Below are 19612 nucleotides of genomic sequence, written 5' to 3'. Positions count from 1 at the left end.
ACACACACCAGGGACTGTGACAGTCGCCTCTGTTGCTGTGTCGCTACGTCACCTATCTCAGCCGTATCCAATGACAGACTGTTTCTCACATTAATATATAAAGAATATACTTCATTCATACACGTGTGTATTAATACCACCACATGGTGTAAATACTCTTTAAGTAAAAGTCCTGCATTCAAATCTTACTTACTCAAAGTCTGACTTAAGTAAAAGTACAAAAAAGCATGTGTTCATCACTTTAATGACGTTATATAGTGCTGGTAGTTTCATCTGAAATAACACATAATTTATTAGTTGAGTACATTTTGTCTGATATCCTTAATCTGCCAAGTAACTAATGCTGTCAAACACACGTGGAGCAGTTAATGTACATAACTATGAACTACATGCATTAATGACGATACGTGACGTGATACAACGGATACGTGCGTGTTTATTTCACGGTAACGTGATTCACATGAAGCACTGTGTCCGGTCACAGCTGCTTGTTCTTTAGTTCCCCACTGAGGGACTAATAAAGGATTATCTTATCTTATCTTATCTTAAGTGTCCGTAAAGTAACGTCCAGAGTAACGTTATATCGCACGTTAACGGGCCGCTGGTCAGCCTTCATTATATTCAGCGACGTACAGCAGTAAACGTTAAATCATATTTAAATGCACGCTCGTGTTTACATGATTTCGGCCGCAAAAACACAACAAAGTCGGACATGAATGAACCCCTATGAACAATAAAACTGAAAGAACCGACGAACTTTATCTTCATAGCTTTCACGTGAATGTCAGACAGCACCCAGACTAATTATCATGACATTTTAATTCATTATTATTCATCTTAATGACTACTTACCGTCGTGTATGTAGCGTGCACACAGCCAAGACTTTCACAACATCCGGTCTTCTTCTTCTTCTTCTTTAAATTTGATTGGCGGGTCGCAACCAACTTGTATAGGTGCATACCGCCACCTACTGTACCGGAGTGTCCAGTTTCAGGGTAACCTTTTCTTCACTGTTTTCCAACTAAATCCTATGGTCTAATCCCGTTTCTTTAAGAAATCGCAACAGTGCTCTTCAGCACTCTCGCCATTCTCCGTCCACTACCAGAACAAACATCCGGTCTGTCTCCGGAGAAAGTCTTTCACCCGCAGAACGGCACCACAGCGCTGCTGGTGGCCAAATATATATTATATCCATACTGGTTGAACGCGGGGATATTTTCTTTTGCTGCAGATACTAATTGATGATAGATATTGTTAGAGGTATTGTAAACAGCGGTTAATACATCTGTCATATCTGTTATATATTAATGTGAAAAACGTTTCGTTCAAACGTCTGGATTTATTCAGGATTGTCAGCAACACTATTTGACCGATTACATTTGAACTCAGCATCTGTCATAATTTATTGTGTCATTTTCACTAAACAAAGATTGGCCATATGTCACAAAGATGTCTCCTTGTTATATACAGTGTATACTTGTGAGTTATAAGGCAAGGTGTTGCTGGTATAATGTGAATATAATATAACTGTTATTAAAGCACCAGATTGTGTTTGCAAAGTGATAGAAGTGTAACTGAAGATATGTGGTGTAACTGTTTCGTTTTGTTGTTGTACTTAATGTTTTGAGTGCATTTACTGTCAGTGTTTGTCATGTAATTAGCTGTCGAGATAATAGCCCAAAGTTGAGCTAAGTGGCTAACCTGGCTAGCAAGCCTGTATTATTTGTTTGAAACGAATAATAGCTTTGGCGCCATCATGTGGCGCCAAAGCTATATACTGTAAAATGACTTCACACCACGTTGTTCACTGAAGCGTCAAGCTTTTTAGAATTTGTAATCACTCAAATGTTTAGGTTCTCTATTATGCATACATATTGTGGCAGTAGTTGGCTGTTGTGTGAAGTACAACAGATACAGAAAGTTTGCCCCTTGACGATTTGTTTCCTAATTGTACAAGACAAGACCAAATACAATATGAAAGTGGCACATCAGCAAGTGAGTCAAGGTTGGAAAGCTCTTTATTGTCAAAAAAAGGGACAATGTTTAAAAAAGTATAAAAGTGTGTGTGTGCATGTTTTCAGATTGTAGGTGCCATTTCTGCTGCAGCTGTAGGTGGAGTCTGTGATTCAGGTGGAGTCTCAGGTGTCGGTGGAGTCTCTGCTTCCTGTGCTGAAACAGCTTCTAGCAAAGCCACCATCTCTTCATCATGGGTATCTGAGAAGCATAAGTAAACAGTGTCAAATATGTTTACTGCGTGTAGGATTAGTATCAAGTGTATATAACAGAAGTTTGTAATTATGGAATGACAATCATGAATAGCAGGTACGATAATTACCATCTAGAAAGTCCTTTAATTCAGCGGCTCTTAAAGCCGCTTTGTTCTGCTCATCCAGTTGATATTTAAGTTTTGTGCATTCCTGGGTTGCCTTTTCCAGCTCTCTGCGCAGGTATTGCACTTGTTTGTCATGTTTGGATTGCTCTTTTGCCCGATTGACCATGTGTGTAGTGACATCACTACATGTCTTCAGGCATGTACTGTACAGTTTATGTCTGGTGACTGAAGTATCTCCACAGCTATACTGTAAGGAAATAGAGCAAACACTGCAAAATGTAAGTAAATGACAACAATGTGATAGAAGGTATCTTTAATAATTATGTTCTAAGTAAGAATAGTTGAACTTACGGTAAGAAGTTGACAGGCCTGTATGAGTGCTTTGATTTCCGGGTCATCTGTTGTTTGGAATTTAGACGGGGATGAAAATGCCATTGCTGTGAAACACAAGAAAAGGTTTATTCAATATCAGAATCAGAACTGCTGCACAAACGAACAGATAACAGGACTATAATCCAGTGAGCGTAATGCAGCCTTTATTTTAGTGAAATGAGAGTTCACTCAAATAAAAAACCATGAAATTATTTATAATCCATCCAGTTAAATGTCAAAACGGAGAATAATAATTGATGTATACAGTCTTTATTTTAACTGTAAGTGAGGCGAATTCTCCTGCTGTAAGTTGGTGTTACTATCTAACAGAGAAGGCAGTTAATATCTAAAAGAGAAGAAGCTTACCAAGTAAAGTTGATTTCGTGGAGATGTTGGTCGAATAGCTGTCTGGGCTCATCTGTGCTGTGTGACAATTTGAGACATCTTTTATAGCTGGAACCACGCCCCCTTTACGTCACGTATCAGCAGGTCACTGGTATCAGTAGATTGGAAATCCATTGGTAAAGCTATTTGTCAGTGAACGAGGACAATGTGTTGCTGAAGCTATGCGTAATTGCAATCATGGTACATTCAGGCCTGGACAATACGAATTCAAATGAAGCGGTTGCTATGCAAACGACAGTAATTGTCTTGGAATCAGACTGGTGGTTTGGGGTCATAGTCCGTAGATCAGCAGATGATGTCAAACCGGTTTGGTCAAGCTACTGAGCTGTAAATGAGGATCATGTGTTCTTGCAGCTTGAGATGAGCCGGTTTCAGGAGATCTGACATATTGTCAAGCTGGACATCTGTAAATAAAACAAGTATTAAAAAACATATTGACTACATGAGACAGAACGGTTCAAGTCATGCTTCATGTGGGATAAGAACGTTTTTGGTGAAAAGCCTCTTTCTGTTCTCGGAGCCTGTTGTCTGGCTGTTTGATGATGCAGAAACAGCTGTTAAACATAAACAAAAAACATAGCATGTACACTGAATAGAATACACGATTAACCGTTCAGCAAACCGGCTGAACTGTAACTGATTTTAAATCTTCAGGTGGTAGAAATGAAAGACATCAAATGTTTACTCTCAGCTCTGCACATGTGGCTTTGAAGGAGATACTTAGCATCCCTCTCTCCAGCGCTTCATCTTCATCCATCACTGAGATGCAAACAGATGAGAATTAGAACGTCATTAAATTAATATCTTCTTGCACTTCTTGTATAATGTAATAAACATTATTTTAACAGTGATGGAGAAAGTCTACACATCTTGTACTTCAGTAAACAAATATGTATTAATACCACCACATGGTGTAAATACTCTTTAAGTAAAATTCCTGCATTCAAATCTTACTTACTCAAAGTCTGACTTAAGTAAAAGTACAAAAAAGCATGTGTTCATCACTTTAATGACGTTATATACTGCTGGTAGTTTAATCTGAAATAACACAGCATTTATTAGTTGAGTACATTTTGTCTGATATCCTTATCTGCCAAGTAACTAACGTTAGTAACTAATGCTGTCAAACACACGTGGCGCAGTTAATGTACATAACTATCAGTGGTGTATAAAGTACTCAAAAGCTATACTTGAGTAGAAGTAAAGATACCTTACTGGAAAACTACTCCAGTAAAAGTAAAAAGTCACCTATTAGAATACTACTTGAGTAAAAGTCTTAAAGTATCTGATATTTATTGTACTTAAGTACAAAAGTACTTAAGTATCAAAAGTAATTTTCTGATATTAAATGTACATCATAACCTGAACATTAAATGAACATCATAACCTGTTCATTGGAAGTAAAAGTACAAGTAAATGCTGTTAATAAAAAAGCAAAGGGTCAGAATTGTGAGAATTATGAAGTGTATTCTTTTAAGCGCTGTGGCACCATGACCAAGGACATGAGCTGTGTTGAACATAATTGGGTTGGCTGTGATCCATTCAGGAGCAACAATGTTCAACATAATATATTGTACATCAGTATACTTTTGCATCTACTATGAACTTATCATCATAATTCTCCGAAAAGCAATATGACACTATGAAGGAGTTGTAACAGTGCGTTTATAAGTCTGCTCATTAGACTAGAGGATGTAGAGGACCAATGCATAATATTATGTTCAGCAAAACATATCCACTTGATGCATCAGGTCAGTGTTTAGAGAAAGGACACCTGCCTGAGTTTTGATGAACACTACATGAAGTATATTTTTAAGATGCAAATACAGGTCAAATAACACACACCAGGGACTGTGACAGTCGCCTCTGTTGCTGGACGACCCGCTCCTTCTGGCAGCAGACACGTGAGCTCCTGAGAAACAGGCACTGGTCTCCTTACAGTTACAGCGGCGGCTGTAAGGAGAGAAGGATCACAAAACATAATCAATGGTTTATAACAGATATGAGCACAGTGAATATGACAGATGTGTTTAAATGTTGGATGTATTTACCATCTACTTGTGAAACCTTCAGATGAGTTGGTGCAGCCAGTGTAGATCAGAGATGCTGTGGATTCATTCTGGCTGGGGAGGGAGACGCCACAATGACACCATCTTCATGAGGTTGCGCACAGGAAAGGAGCCTGGCCAGAGACCCATGGATTCCAGCTCTGTCTTCATCCAGATCCTCTGCTGCTGTGAACAGGTCCATTGGCTGACTTCATGCTCGTAGCCAGGGAAATCAGGGGGGCCTCTGACACTATCGAGAATATTAAACATGTAATCATTATTATTGACAGTAGGATGAAGCAAGGATGTAACATGACAGCTACACTGTAGTCTGTGAAACTCAGCAAGCTGGACACTGGAGTGCTGCAGTTTTGATGAATACTACATGAAGTATATTTTTAAGATGCAAATACAGGTCAAATAACACACACCAGGGACTGTGACAGTCGCCTCTGTTGCTGTGTCGCTACGTCACCTATCTCAGCCGTATCCAATGACAGACTGTTTCTCACATTAATATATAAAGAATATACTTCATTCATACACGTGTGTATTAATACCACCACATGGTGTAAATACTCTTTAAGTACAATTCCTGCATTCAAATCTTACTTACTCAAAGTCTGACTTAAGTAAAAGTACAAAAAAGCATGTGTTCATCACTTTAATGACTTTATATACTGCTGGTAGTTTCATCTGAAATAACACATAATTTATTAGTTGAGTACATTTTGTCTGATATCCTTAATCTGCCAAGTAACTAATGCTGTCAAACACACGTGGATCAGTTAATGTACATAACTATGAACTACATGCATTAATGACAATACGTGACGTGATACAACGGATACGTGCGTGTTTATTTCACGTTAACGTGATTCACATGAAGCACTGTGTCCGGTCACAGCTGCTTGTTCTTTAGTTCCCCACTGAGGGACTAATAAAGGATTATCTTATCTTATCTTATCTTAAGTGTCCGTAAAGTAACGTCCAGAGTAACGTTATATCTCACGTTAACGGGCCGCTGGTCAGCCTTCATTATATTCAGCGACGTACAGCAGTAAACGTTAAATCATATTTAAATGCACGTTCGTGTTTACATGATTTCGTCCGCAAAAACACAACAAATTCGGACATGAATGAACCTACCTATGAACTACATGCATTAATGACGATACGTGACGTGATACAACGGATACGTGTGTGTTTATTTAACGTTAACGTGATTGCACCCGTATCATGAACAATACAACTGAAGAAACACGTAACGGAACGATGCTGACCTGACATGATGATCATAACATGATATTAATGGTATGGTAATAATATTTCGGTTTGCAATAATGGAATAAAGTTGTTACAAGTACCTCGTGTATTCCATGCGCATGCGTATTCCAGTTTTAACTGCCATTGTACTTCCTGTTTACGTCTGGGCAGGATGCATGAAGAGTCACGTGATATTTGTTTTCAGGCGTTGTATTCAGGACTGAGATAATTTCTCAAACAATGCTGAAACACCCTGAGATCGTGTTTGTGTTACAACTCCGTTTTGAAACCAAAACTTATTTCTGTGTATGTCGACTACAACTGCTCAAATCTGCGTGGGACAAACGTTTTGGTCAGACCTGTGACAAGAGTGTAGTAACGCCCCTTGTGGATATCGCCAAGAAGTCATTGGCAGAATAACGCTACGGTCATTGACGTCATTGATACGCCCACTTATTTTTTAGGATAAAATGCTTCACATGCTACGCAGGAATCGCTTTTTAGTTTCAACTAGAAGGCTCACTGTTCTGTTATCAGAAGACCACTGGATCACATCTTCAAGACCCGAAAGGACTCTACGAAGGTTGATCTCCAAACGACTTTCTTTCTCTGCCAAGGTAAGTTTCAGTTCTGTGGTGTTACGTAACTTTGCGTCCAGTCTGTAGCAGTGGTGCGTTATGTGTCGGCAGTTTCACGAGAACTTTGTTATGAAGTAACATTTGTACAACAGTCTGGTTAGCTAAGATGTTTTAATAGTGTAACGGACTTAGTGACATATAATGTTAACCTGTTATGTTAGGTGTTGTGGTGATTACGGAAAGTGTTCTACGATGTTTTCTAAGATTAGTTCTTGCATTTACAGAGGTCAGTGAAGGCCTCATGGCACACGTGCGCATGGCTCCTGGTGACTTTTTTTGCGTAGGCTACACATTAGCCTATGTACTTAAAAATAAAGCTCTCTCTCTGTCTCTGTGTCTGTCTCTCTGCACGGCCATTGATGTTATAATCATGGATGTATTAGAAATAAGCTTTCCTAGCATGTGGCATTTTGTAATGCTGAACAGCAACATCTTGTGATGTCATGACTTATCAATGAACTAATATACTTTCAGATGCCTCGTGGACGATCTTACCGCCGATCTCAGGCAGCCAAGAAGATTGCAGAGATGCGTCGTCCCTTGGAAATGAACCCTCAAAGACCCTCCGTTTCTTCTGGTATGTTGGCAACTGCTTTTCATAATTGCTGTTCTATGTGTAAGCTGTATTTTATTTTTACATGTCTGGAATGTGCACTGTTGTGTTTCAATGTATTATGTAGTATTATGTTTCATAGTGTTTATTTTGTTTTCCTTGTCTATTCAATAGTTGATGGAACGGGATTTCGCAATCCAGCGAAGAAATGGCCAACTTCCACCGTGACCGGGAAGCAACACAAGTTGGTCTTTATAGAGCACTCTCCAGACAAGAAGGTATATTTGCGTTGACAAATCATCAAGAACGGTGTGGATTTCTGTATGATTATTTGTTTGTCATTCTAAAAATGCCATTTTGTGTTTAGTTTGTCCTTCTTGTAGGCGACTCACATCTGCGAGGCATTGCAGATGGTTTCGTGGAGATGCCAGCAGCATTTTCTTATGGTGTGATGTCTACGCCCGGGGCCGCCGCGAAGGACTTGCGGGCTGAGGTGCGGAATGCTGCGTTGGATCGTACACCTGATGTTGTCTGTGTTTTGGCCCCATCCAACAACCTCACTTCCAGTAGAACCGTCATCGAGGCTGGTGAAGAGTTCGCCCTGCTCCTTGGTAGTGTTTGCGAGAAATGGGATGAGGTAAGATATATCTTCTACTAGAAATGATGTTTGTGTATAAGTTGTGATGTTTGGTATCGTGTTTGGATAAAATAACTTATGAACATCTGTTGTTTATTTTTAGGTGGTGGTGGTGGATTTTCCTCCAAGGCTCAACGTACCGGTGGACGTGCAGGAGCACTTGCGAAATCAGTACCGTATTAAGGCTGTATCTGCAGGTGTGTTTCATGAAATGTCACTTATGAATAGTTACATGTTTACGAGTTGATATTTAGATTTTCTATAATTTATTTTGTTTGTTTGATTTGCATAAATCACGATTCATATATTCCATTACAATCATATTTTGTTAGTAAATGGAATCAATGTCAAGGCCATGTCTTCCAAAAAGTCATAATGGTAGAAATATCAGAAAAGAGATCACATCTGTGCACTGCATAATTGTTTTGTCTACATCTTGTTTTCTGTCAAAAAAGACTGTTGAAAATCATTTAGGCCTTTTTGGTAACTCTGGCTTTTTCTTCTCATGTTAAGGTGTCCGGTACTGGTCTGTTGCTGAGCAGTTTCCTATGAACGACCTCCAGCTGTGGTACAAAGACAGCGTAAGTAAAATAGGTTGACATGTGCAGAAGTGTGATGTATTTTTGTTTATAGATTATAGCAATCAATTCATGGCAGATTTATATTGATTCGTAGGTTGTGTGTTAAGTCATTTCTCTGTTATTGCTTTGTAGGTGCATTTGAGTGACTCTGACGGGATGCCCATCTTGGCAAAGGCGTTCTTTTCGGCTGCACATGACCACCTGCTGAGGAAGGTGCTGGATCCTGTTTCTACCAAGAAGCCAGATGTTTCTCCAAAGACATCGCCTCCTGCTCGCAGGATCTCGCCGAAGGTGGTCGTGAAGGGAGAGGTCCGCTACGTGCCACGCCGCCCAGACCCTTCTGAGTGGACATTTGCTGGATGTGGCAAGAAGGTAAATGATTGCAGACTGTTATTTTGTAGCTGATTGTGCAGACACGTGTATAGCGTTAGCATGTAATGGTCAAAAGAGACACGTGTTTAATATGAGGAATGCTTTTGTCATTACAGAGACATCATTTGGGGAAACCAGAACAGTCTTGCGACGCACCCAAGAGGAGGCTTGTTAATCAGCAGGTTTGTGAAGTTTCATTTATTTGCTGAAAAACACGGAAATATTTATGATCATAATAGTATGGATAGGGTTTGTGTAGCAAGGTGTCCATAATATTTCTTCTGCTGTATATTTCAGGTTGTCAAAGAATGTTCTGTACGTATCTGGAGGTTCAGCAGTGCCATCTTGGATGCCATGGATGCTGTTGTGCCATCGCATCTTCCAAGTCCAGCTGCATCCCCAGCCGCATGCCCACCAGTTGTTTCACAATGCAGAAAGGTAACTTGCAACTACATGTCCTCTGTCTATCTATATCATTTTAAAAGTCAGAAATGATTATATTTCCATACCAAAATGTTGCAAGTTGTGCTTACAAATGTTTGTTTATCTCAATTTAGGAACGACGCATGGATCTCCAGAAGGCAGTTTCAGGCAAGACGGTGACAGAGCAGCAGGTGTGTTTTTGTGTATACCATATCTGTCTGTTGTGAAATTGAATTTTATGCAGTGTATGCAAGTAAAGACATTTCTGCATTTGTACATTGCACTGTGCTGAAAGTTAACTGTGGCATTATTTTGTAGGTGGACACGCCTAGTGTTGCAAACATCCCTGTGGAGCCATCAGAGACGGTGGCTGTGAATGCAGAGGTGGGTGTTCATACTTATATTGAAATGAGCTAATAGAACATGTTATTGAAAATGCAGTTAGATTACACTGAAATCAGTTTTTAAGCAAGTACATGCTTTTAAATGTTCTTTGTCCCTTTATAAGGTGCCGATCCCCCAGGACCAGGCTGTGGAACTGTCCTCAATGCCAACATCACTGCCAGTGGATGTGAATGCAGAGGTGGGTGTTCTTCATACTTTTTAAACACGTGTCTCCTTTGACCATTATATGCTACCATGTTAACGCTATACAGTGGCTACACAATCAGCTACAAAATTACATGATGTAACAGAACATGTTAGTGAAAATGCAGTTAGATTACACTGAAATCAGTTTTTAAGCAAGTACATGTTTTTAAATGTTCTTTTTCTCTTTATGATCTCTTTATGAAGGTGCCGATTCCCCAGGACCAGGCTGTGGAACTCTCCTCAACGGCAACATCACTGCCAGTGGCTGTGAATGCAGAGGTGGGTGTTCTTCATACTTGTATTGAAATGAGCTAATATAACATGTTATTGAAAATGCAGTTCAATTACACTGAAATCAGTTTTTAAGCAAGTACATGTTTTTAAATGTTCTTTGTCTGCCGATCCCCCAGGCTGTGGAACTCTCCTCAACGCCAACATCACCTTCCAGGGCTCTGCAAGTGGATGTGAGAGAGAGTGACCACCTTAAGGGCTGCACACAAAGAAACATCAAAGGTCAGACTGGTTCTAATCCTAATGAGTGCATCTGTGCAAACAAACGGCAAGCGGCTGTTGTGGCTGGGACTGTGTTCTGCAAAGCAGATGGGCAGTCTAATGCGAACACAGGTCTTGCACGTAGTGTTGTTGCTGCAATCAAACATGTGATTACTCCTGTATGCACATGGAAGGGGGCAGAGGTTGATAGCATACGTGTAGAAAGTATGAAATTGGAAACGGCAAGCCATGAAAGTAGTGGAGCAGAGGAACAACTGTGTACGGTGCTAAAACAGAGTGCTGTGTTTGGCATTAGCTGGGCAGTTGATGTGGGCAAGCCTGAGTACAATACCTGTGAGACTGTGCTGTCGCGAAAAATGGAAGAACTACTCAATAGAGATCAAATGTGTCTTTTGAACCTCGACGGTGCAGTTATTACTGTTCTTCAACACGGCAAGTTTTTTGTCGTAGTTGATTGTGGCGTACGTGACGCCACGTCCGGGTTTGCATCTACTTATGGCACGCCTGTGGCCGTTTTCAACACGTGCATGGCAGACCTGATGTATCACATTAGGGATCTAAAGAGGTCTTTAAACGCTGGGTGGTGGGGTATTCATAGCCTTTCAGTTCAGTACCAAACTGATACTGACATGGAGTGTGCTACTGGGTTTACAGAGAGTGTAGACACACATTCTGTCAGTTGTGATCTTGACAGCAGTGGTGACATGAATGTTGCAACTGATGTTGAGGCAGGCAGTTCTGTCAGGCTTGGTAACACTGTAATGGGATCATTTCACCAGGGGGATAAGAGGTTTACATTTGGAGGAGTTCAGTGCATGGCAATTGCGTTGGTAAGTTTAGCAAAACATAGTAGAGAGAGTGTCTTCTCATGGCAGACAACAGATCTGGACTCGGTGTTGCTTTCAGGTGACCAGTTGTACACACGTTTGAGAGAAAGCGAGGCGATCAGCGGATCGTCTGCTTTGTTGTGTGTCAATGACTTGCCTAAGCAGAGACTTATTGATGGACATAATTTTCAATTTAGTTATGCTAACGACTTTGTGTCAGGATATGTAAATGTGGTTGAAGGTGACCTGATTGAAAATCATACCATCAGCACACTTCATAGTGGACTGGTGCAGATCTTGTCCAAATACACCACATGTCTTCTGACGTTGTGTGGCAGTACGTGCTCAATCATTAAGGGAAATGGACAGTATGCAATGGTTGACTCGCATGCACGCAATGCTAGTGGCATGGTTGATGGAGAGGGAAAGAGTGTTGTTCTGTATTTCGCTTCAATGGACGATGTATACGAGCACATTTGCCATCTGTCTGAAGGGCTTGGTGGTCATCAAAAGCCTTTTGAAATAAGTGGTGTTTGTGTCATTGAGAGTCCTGCAAAACCCAACAGTCTGCCCGTAAGTACATCAGAGATGCAAATAGATTCTGTCATAGGCTTAGCTACTCATGAGCTTGGGTTGGGTTCTTCACATGTACCAGAACTTCCCCAGGTGAGTAGTCTTGTTGCAAAACCAACAGTGTTGTGTCAAGATTCTAAAACATTTGTAACTCAGGATTTGGATTTGGTGATACTTGAAGATGAACTGAACATCAACATTAGTAGAAGTAACAAGCGTAACAAGCGTTTAAAAGTAACACCGAGTTGTACAACGTCTGATGAGAATATTGCTGCTGAGATTGATTTAGATAAAACACATGTTTCCGAAGTTAACTCGGATGTTGAATTTGTTACTGAAGTTGAAAATAACAATCTGGACTTTACACCAATTTGTGAACGTGTGTCACAAGCTTTGTGCACACGCTTAAGAATACAACATGAAAAAACACACACAGCGGAACCTACACGTGTTGGTCTATTAGGAGTCCCATGTAAAAATGAAAGCATATTGGCTGATGGTAATTGTTTCTTTCGAGCTGTCTCTCAAGCTGTAAGTGGAACACAAAAGAATCATCTCACAGTTCGACGAGCTATTGTTAGACAGTTGGAAATGAATGCTGCCCACTATGTGAAGAATTTGAGGCGCGTGTATCATTCAGTGTCACAGTACTTAACTATTACTCAAATGCGAAAAGTTAAGACCTGGGCTACGGAAGTTGAAATACAAGCAGCAGCAGATAAATTAGGAGTAAACATATTTACATTTCTTGATGGAAGGTGGCTAAAATATAGTTGCACCAGCAACCTTTTCTCCAAACATTGCATATATTTAGAACATCTTGCTGGCAATCATTATGAAAATGTAGTTTGTGTTCATCGACCTGGACTGCAATCGTGTTATGGCTTATGCAAAAACAATATTTCATTTGACAAAGGGTACAGAACTAGATCACAGAAGACAAAACCGTGTAGTCCATTGGAAACATTGCAGAATGACACCTGCTGTACAACTGTTGTTGATTCTGACCATATTGTTCATCCTGACCATAATTGCTTGAATGTTTGTCAAGAAAAGATTGTACCAGACACACCGTACATGTGTAGAAGAAAACCTCAAGATGCATCTGCAGTCTCACATGTAAAGGAGACTGTTGAAGAACAGCCATGTAGTTTATCTCCGTCAAAGTATTTTCAAAAGAAAAAGAGTTGTCTTATGAAAATGCATTATGAGGCTAATGCATTGTATCAACAAAGTAAGAAAAGTGTTTCCAAGAACAAATATATTATGCACATGGAAGAAATGAAACAACGAAGTAAGAGTAAATACAAACTGGATACTCGTCATAAAGATAAAATGAAACTATTGAGTACGACTAAGTACAAAGTAGATGATTTGCATAAAGATAAAATGAAACTATTGAGTACGACTAAGTACAAAGTAGATGATTTGCATAAAGATAAAATGAAACTATTGAGTAAGACTAAGTACAAAGTAGATGATTTGCATAAAGATAAAATGAAACTATTGAGTAAGACTAAGTACAAAGTAGATGATTTGCATAAAGATAAAATGAAACTATTGAGTAAGACTAAGTACAAAGTAGATGATTTGCACCGTGATAAGGTTAAAACGAGCAGTAAAGAGAAATACCATCACAATCCTAAATTCAAGGAAAGTGTCATTAAAGGTATTGCATTGAAGAGGCAAAAGAAAAAAGAGAAGCCGAAGGACTTTGACTTTGTGATGGAGCAGTTTACATCCCATGTTAGAAATGGCCCAGATTTTGTGTGTAGTGTTTGCCATAGATTACTGTTTGAACATCAGGTTTTGCATTGTAAGAGAGATGCTTATAGAAAGAACAAGAAAATATTGCTTAATGCAGACAAATGCATCAGCTATGATTTTGTTCACAAATGTAATGATCACTGTGCACCACCTTGTCAACATTTGGAGACCGCTATGGGACACCCGTGGATATGCTTCACTTGCCATTCTAAACTTAAAAAAGGTGAAGTACCAGCTCAATGTAATGTTAACAATTTGACAATAGATCCAATTCCCACAGAATTAGCTTGTCTAAACAATTTAGAACAACATCTAATAGCACTTCAGATTCCATTCATGAAAGTCTTGGCATTACCCAAAGGTGGACAAAATGGTGTACATGGACCAGTAACATGTGTTCCAGCCAACGTAGTTCAAACCACTAACTTGCTTCCTCACTCAGATGATGGATCTCTGTTACGTGTCAAATTGAAACGTAAGCTAACATATAAAGGACATTATGAGTATAAATTTGTTGATACCATGCATGTAAGACAAGCCTTGCGTTTTTTGAGAAAAAGTAACATTCATTATAAAGATGTAAAATTTAACGAGGAGTGGCTGAATGCATTTTGCAAGGAAGAAAATGCTGATGTAGAAGCTAAAGAGAGTGCTTCAAATACAGAAACTGGTGACACTGCAGATGGTAATGACGATGAGCTCTATGATGGACAACGGTATGGTATTCATTCCGACACTTGTCTTATGCCAATTGATATTGGTCAAGAAATGCTAGATCAATATTTGGATAATATCTTAAATATTGCTCCAGCTGAAGGCAATAATCCTGTAAAATTGCTTACAGATCCCTCAAACGAAGCAAAATGCTTCCCAGTGTTGTTTCCACAAGGAAATAATACATATCATAAAGATAGGATAACGAAATTGACATTGGCTAAGTATTTTAACGCAAGAATATTACATGCAGATGGTAGGTTTGCCCGAAGTTGTGAGTACATCTTTTATGCTCAGTATGTATCAGAAGTCTATCAGGTTTTATCAAGTGTATCCATAGCTTTACGCAAGGGCAAAGGGGGTTGTAATTCACAAAAACTATCGAATGATGTGTTTAAAGATCAGGACTCTTTGAGAAAACTATTGCAGTTTGATGAAGGGTATCGATTCCTTAGACCTATTCGTGGTACTCCAGCATTTTGGCAGGGAGCTCAAAATGATTTGGTGGCATGTGTTCGACAAATAGGTCTCCCAACGTGGTTTGGTTCATTTTCATCCGCAGATATGCGATGGCCAAATCTCATTTCTAGTTTATTGAAACAACAGGGTAGAACGCAAACTGCAGAAGATTTACAGTGGGCCGACAAGTGTGAGCTCTTGCGTTGTAATCCTGTTACTGCAGCACGGATGTTTGATTATCGCTGGCATATCTATTTGAAGGAAGTACTTAGGTCTCCATTACATCCAATGGGAAAGATGACAGACTATTTTTATCGTGTTGAATTTCAACAACGTGGTTCACCACATGTGCATTGTTTATTCTGGATCGAGAATGCGCCTCAAATAGATAAAAACACAGATGAAGAGGTGATTCAGTTTATTGACAAGTATATCACATGTGGATTACCATCAGATGATGACGTCTTGTTAGACATTGTAACATCTGTGCAGCAGCATTCCAAAAGACATTCCAAAACGTGTCGAAAAAAGAATACTGCTTGTCGATTTGGTTTTCCAAGACCACCTTCTAATCGCACGTTCATATCTCGCATTTCACCTAAAGATGATGGCTCAACAGCATGCAACTGTGATGAAATGAATGCAAATGACTTGCCACAGTGTCAGTGTGTCAAAAGGGTTGATGCGAAAGAGTTGATGTCAAAATTAAAAACTGCTCTCTCAGATGAGTCAGTGAAACATGATGATGTGAATAAATTGTTTGACAGTCTAGGTTTGAATCAGGATACTTTTGAAGCTGCCTACAAATGTATGGGGAAAAATACACATGTTGTGCTGAAGAGGGCAGTTGATGAGATATGGATCAATCAATATAATAAGCCGCTCTTAAAATGTTGGAATGCAAATTTGGACTTACAATATGTTTGTGATCCATTCGCATGCCTTGTGTATATTATTTCATACATTTCTAAATCTGAACGAGAAGTTGGACTATTGTTGGGAAATGCGCAAAAAGAAGCCTCCACACAAGGGAATGTTGATGCTAAAGAAGCATTGACTAAATTAGGCCGTGTATACTTGTATAATAGAGATGTTTGTGCTCAAGAGGCAGCCTATAGAGTTATGAATTTGCATCTTAAAGAATGTTCCAGAAAAGTTGTGTTTGTCCCAACAGGTGATAATGTGGTTAAAATGAGTTTGCCATTAAATGTGTTGAAGGAAAAGGCGCAACACCAAGAGCTGACATCAGAAGATATGTGGATGCCTGGTATAGGTGACCGATATAAGAATCGGCCAAAAGATGACACCTTTAATAACATGTGTTTGGCAACATTTGCATCAGAATATAGACCGGTGTATAAAAACGAAAACTCTCAAACAAAAATTGGTTTGAGCAACAACTTAGGATACATAGCCAAAAGAACACGATCACCAGCTGCAGTTATACGTTTTGCGCATTTTTCTGAAACAAAGTCTCCAGAACAGTTTTATCAGAGTAGGCTTCAGTTATTTGTACCACATCGAGTTGACGCCCAGCTAAAACCCACAACATTTGAAACATTTGAACAGTTTTATATGACTGGTAACATCAAATATACTGATGGCTCCAAACTTTCTGTGAAAACAATTGTTGAGAGGAATAGCAGTGCCTTTGAAATTGATGCTGATGTGTTAGATAGAGTCCAAGCCACGATTGAAAATGAAGGTATCTTAGAGGATGCCTGGTGTCAGATGTGCCCTGAACAAGAGCTTGAGCGCTTAGAATGTGAGGAAGAAATGAAAGCGCAGGAACAGGTAGCCGAAGAAGAACCAGAACATATTCCAGATCTATCAATGAGTCAACAAGCAGGTGCACGTCTCGAAAAAAACAACACACTGAGTAGAGAAGAAGGTTTAGCATTGATTCGATCATTGAATGAACTACAAATGGCAATATTTAATGATGTAAGGAACTGGTGTTTAAAGAAAGTCAAGGGAGAGAATCCACCACCGCTTACCGTTTTCATTACAGGGGGCGCAGGAACAGGCAAAAGTCATGTAATCAAGGCTATCCAATACGAAGCAACACGCTTACTGTCACCAACCTGTGAACATCCTGATGACGTTTGTGTATTGTTAACTGCTCCAACTGGGATTGCTGCATACAATTTACATGCAGCAACCATTCACAGTACATTTAGCATTGGAACTAATATTCAGTTACCATACACACCTTTAGGGGAGGAGAAACTGAACACATTACGAGTAAAATATCGTTCTCTGCAGATAGTAATTATAGATGAGATTTCCATGGTTGACAACAAACTACTCACATACGTTCATGGTCGACTGCGTCAAATCAAACAAACTGGAGACTTCTCCACATTTGGAAAAGTTTGTGTAATAGCTGTTGGTGATTTCTTCCAACTGCCTCCTGTGAAAGGGAAACCACTTTGTATTGATTTTGCATCTGATAACTTATGGTCCAACAATTTCAAAATTGTGGAGTTAAAAACGATTGTGAGGCAAAAAGATCAAGCTTTTGCACAGCTATTAAACCGCTTAAGAACACGATCAAAAGACAGCCCAATATCACCAGGGGACCTTACGGTCCTAAAACAATGTGAAACAGGTGAGGATTCCCAAGATTTACACATTTTCCCGACAAATATGCAAGTGAATGAGCACAATGTGAAACAGTTATTCAAATTCTGTCCAGATTATATTGAAATAAATGCCCAGGATTATGAAAATAATAAAAAAACCGGCAAACGACAGTTGAAAAGAAAACATCATGCTAAAGTATATCATACATGTTTAACTGAAAAACTGCTTTTGGGGAAAAATGCTCGAGTAATGCTTACAAAGAATGTTGATGTTATGGATGGTCTTGTTAACGGTGTATGTGGCACCATAACTGATATAATAACTTCAAGTAACAGCACTTTTCCTCAAATGATCTATGTTGAATTTGATGATAAACTAGTTGGCGCACAGTGCAGAAAACAAAGTGCATCATTCTCAACACAATCCACGACTTCCACAGGTATCAAACCTGAAGAAGATAAGGTCAGTAGTAATGGAGGATTGCGACGACAATTTCCACTAAAACTGGCTTGGGCGTGTACAGTGCATAAGGTACAGGGTATTACAGTTGATAAAGCTGTGGTTTCCCTGAAGAAAATCTTTGCCGCTGGACAAGCATATGTGGCACTGAGTCGTGTGAGAAATCTGTCAGGGTTAGTAATTCAAGATTTCGAGGAGAAAGCTATTTATTGTAAGGAAAATATTCAACATGCACTTCAACGCATGGAACCATATTTAACTGACAATATGACACAGCAGAAATTACCTGATCGTGCTTTTAATGTGTTTTTGATGAACGTGCAAAGCTTGCCTCGCCATGTGGCAGATTTAACAGTATTTACACAACGTTTGAACCTTCACTGTATTGCTGTTACAGAAACATGGCTACCTGCTGCTCCCTCTACACAGGCAATCAACATTGATGGTTTTCATTTTGATAGCTGTCCTCGAAGTGCATCATATACTAGTGACAATCCGTCATTGATTGCCTTGCAGAACCAGCATCATGGCGGTGTTGGCATGTATAGTGCAGACAAGTTGACATACAACATTATTAATCTACCACATGTCAATTTAGAATGTCTGGTATACAACTGTGTTACTTACAACATATTGATAGCAGTCATCTATCGCCCGCCATCATATCCCATGCCATTGTTTAAAGCACATTTAAACAATCTACTTGAGTCCTTGGATCCACTTAGTGATACAATTGCTGTAATGGGAGATTTCAATGACAACATTTTGAAATCCTCAATCATTTATGATTTTATGACAGATAAAGGGTACATTCAAGTTGTCTCTCAGCCCACTACTGGGAAAGGCACATTAATTGACCATGTGTACATTAAAACAACACAGTATGATACACAAACTATAGTACTGCCAGCATATTTCAGTGATCACGATGCAATTGTATGCTCTTTTTTACATAAAGCTGCTCACTAAGAAAAAATGAATACATTCTAACTGTTTCAGACACACTCACCATATTTAAGAGTAGGCTTAAGACTTTCCTTTGTGATAGTGCTTATAGTTGGGGCTGGCTCAGGTTTATAGTTTGGGCTGGCTCAGGTTTGCCTTGGACCAGTCCCTAAATAAGCTGCTATAGGCTTAGACTACTGGGGGACTTCCTAGGATACACTGAGCTTCTCTTCTCTCTCGCATTCTGTATGAATTCATGTCTCATTCATGCACATTACTGACTTTGCTTCTTCCCCGGAGTCTTTGTGCTTTTTCGCCTCACAGGTTCCATGGATCGTGGTTTTATGTGGACCCTGGTCCTTCCTCCCACCATGGCCCTGTTGACTCCCACTGCTGATATCATTTTTATTATTCATATTATTCACTCTATTACCGATACCATGAACGCACATTACTGACTTTGCTTCTTCCCCGGAGTCTTTGTGCTTTCTCGCCTCACAGGTTTCAAAGGATCGTGGTTATATCTGGACCCTGGACCTGCCATGGTTCT

The 19612-nt window shown here is 39.6% G+C and overlaps 1 long non-coding RNA gene across 1 annotated transcript; it reads right to left on the bottom strand.

Annotated features, from left to right (window-relative positions):
• Window positions 1-2107: 2107 nt before the first annotated feature.
• On the bottom strand, window positions 2108-3315 carry LOC306788762. Its single transcript, XR_013772621.1, has 4 exons — window positions 3072-3315; window positions 2685-2770; window positions 2337-2580; window positions 2108-2215 (listed from the first exon to the last, which is right to left on the bottom strand). It is a non-coding gene; the product is annotated as an uncharacterized lncRNA (long non-coding RNA).
• Between the last annotated feature and the right edge of the window lie 16297 nt (window positions 3316-19612).

This window comes from Melanostigma gelatinosum (assembly GCF_949748355.1).
Source record: "Melanostigma gelatinosum genome assembly, chromosome: 2".
Classification (NCBI taxonomy): domain Eukaryota; kingdom Metazoa; phylum Chordata; class Actinopteri; order Perciformes; family Zoarcidae; genus Melanostigma; species Melanostigma gelatinosum.
This window is presented reverse-complemented; position numbering and strand designations above follow the sequence as displayed.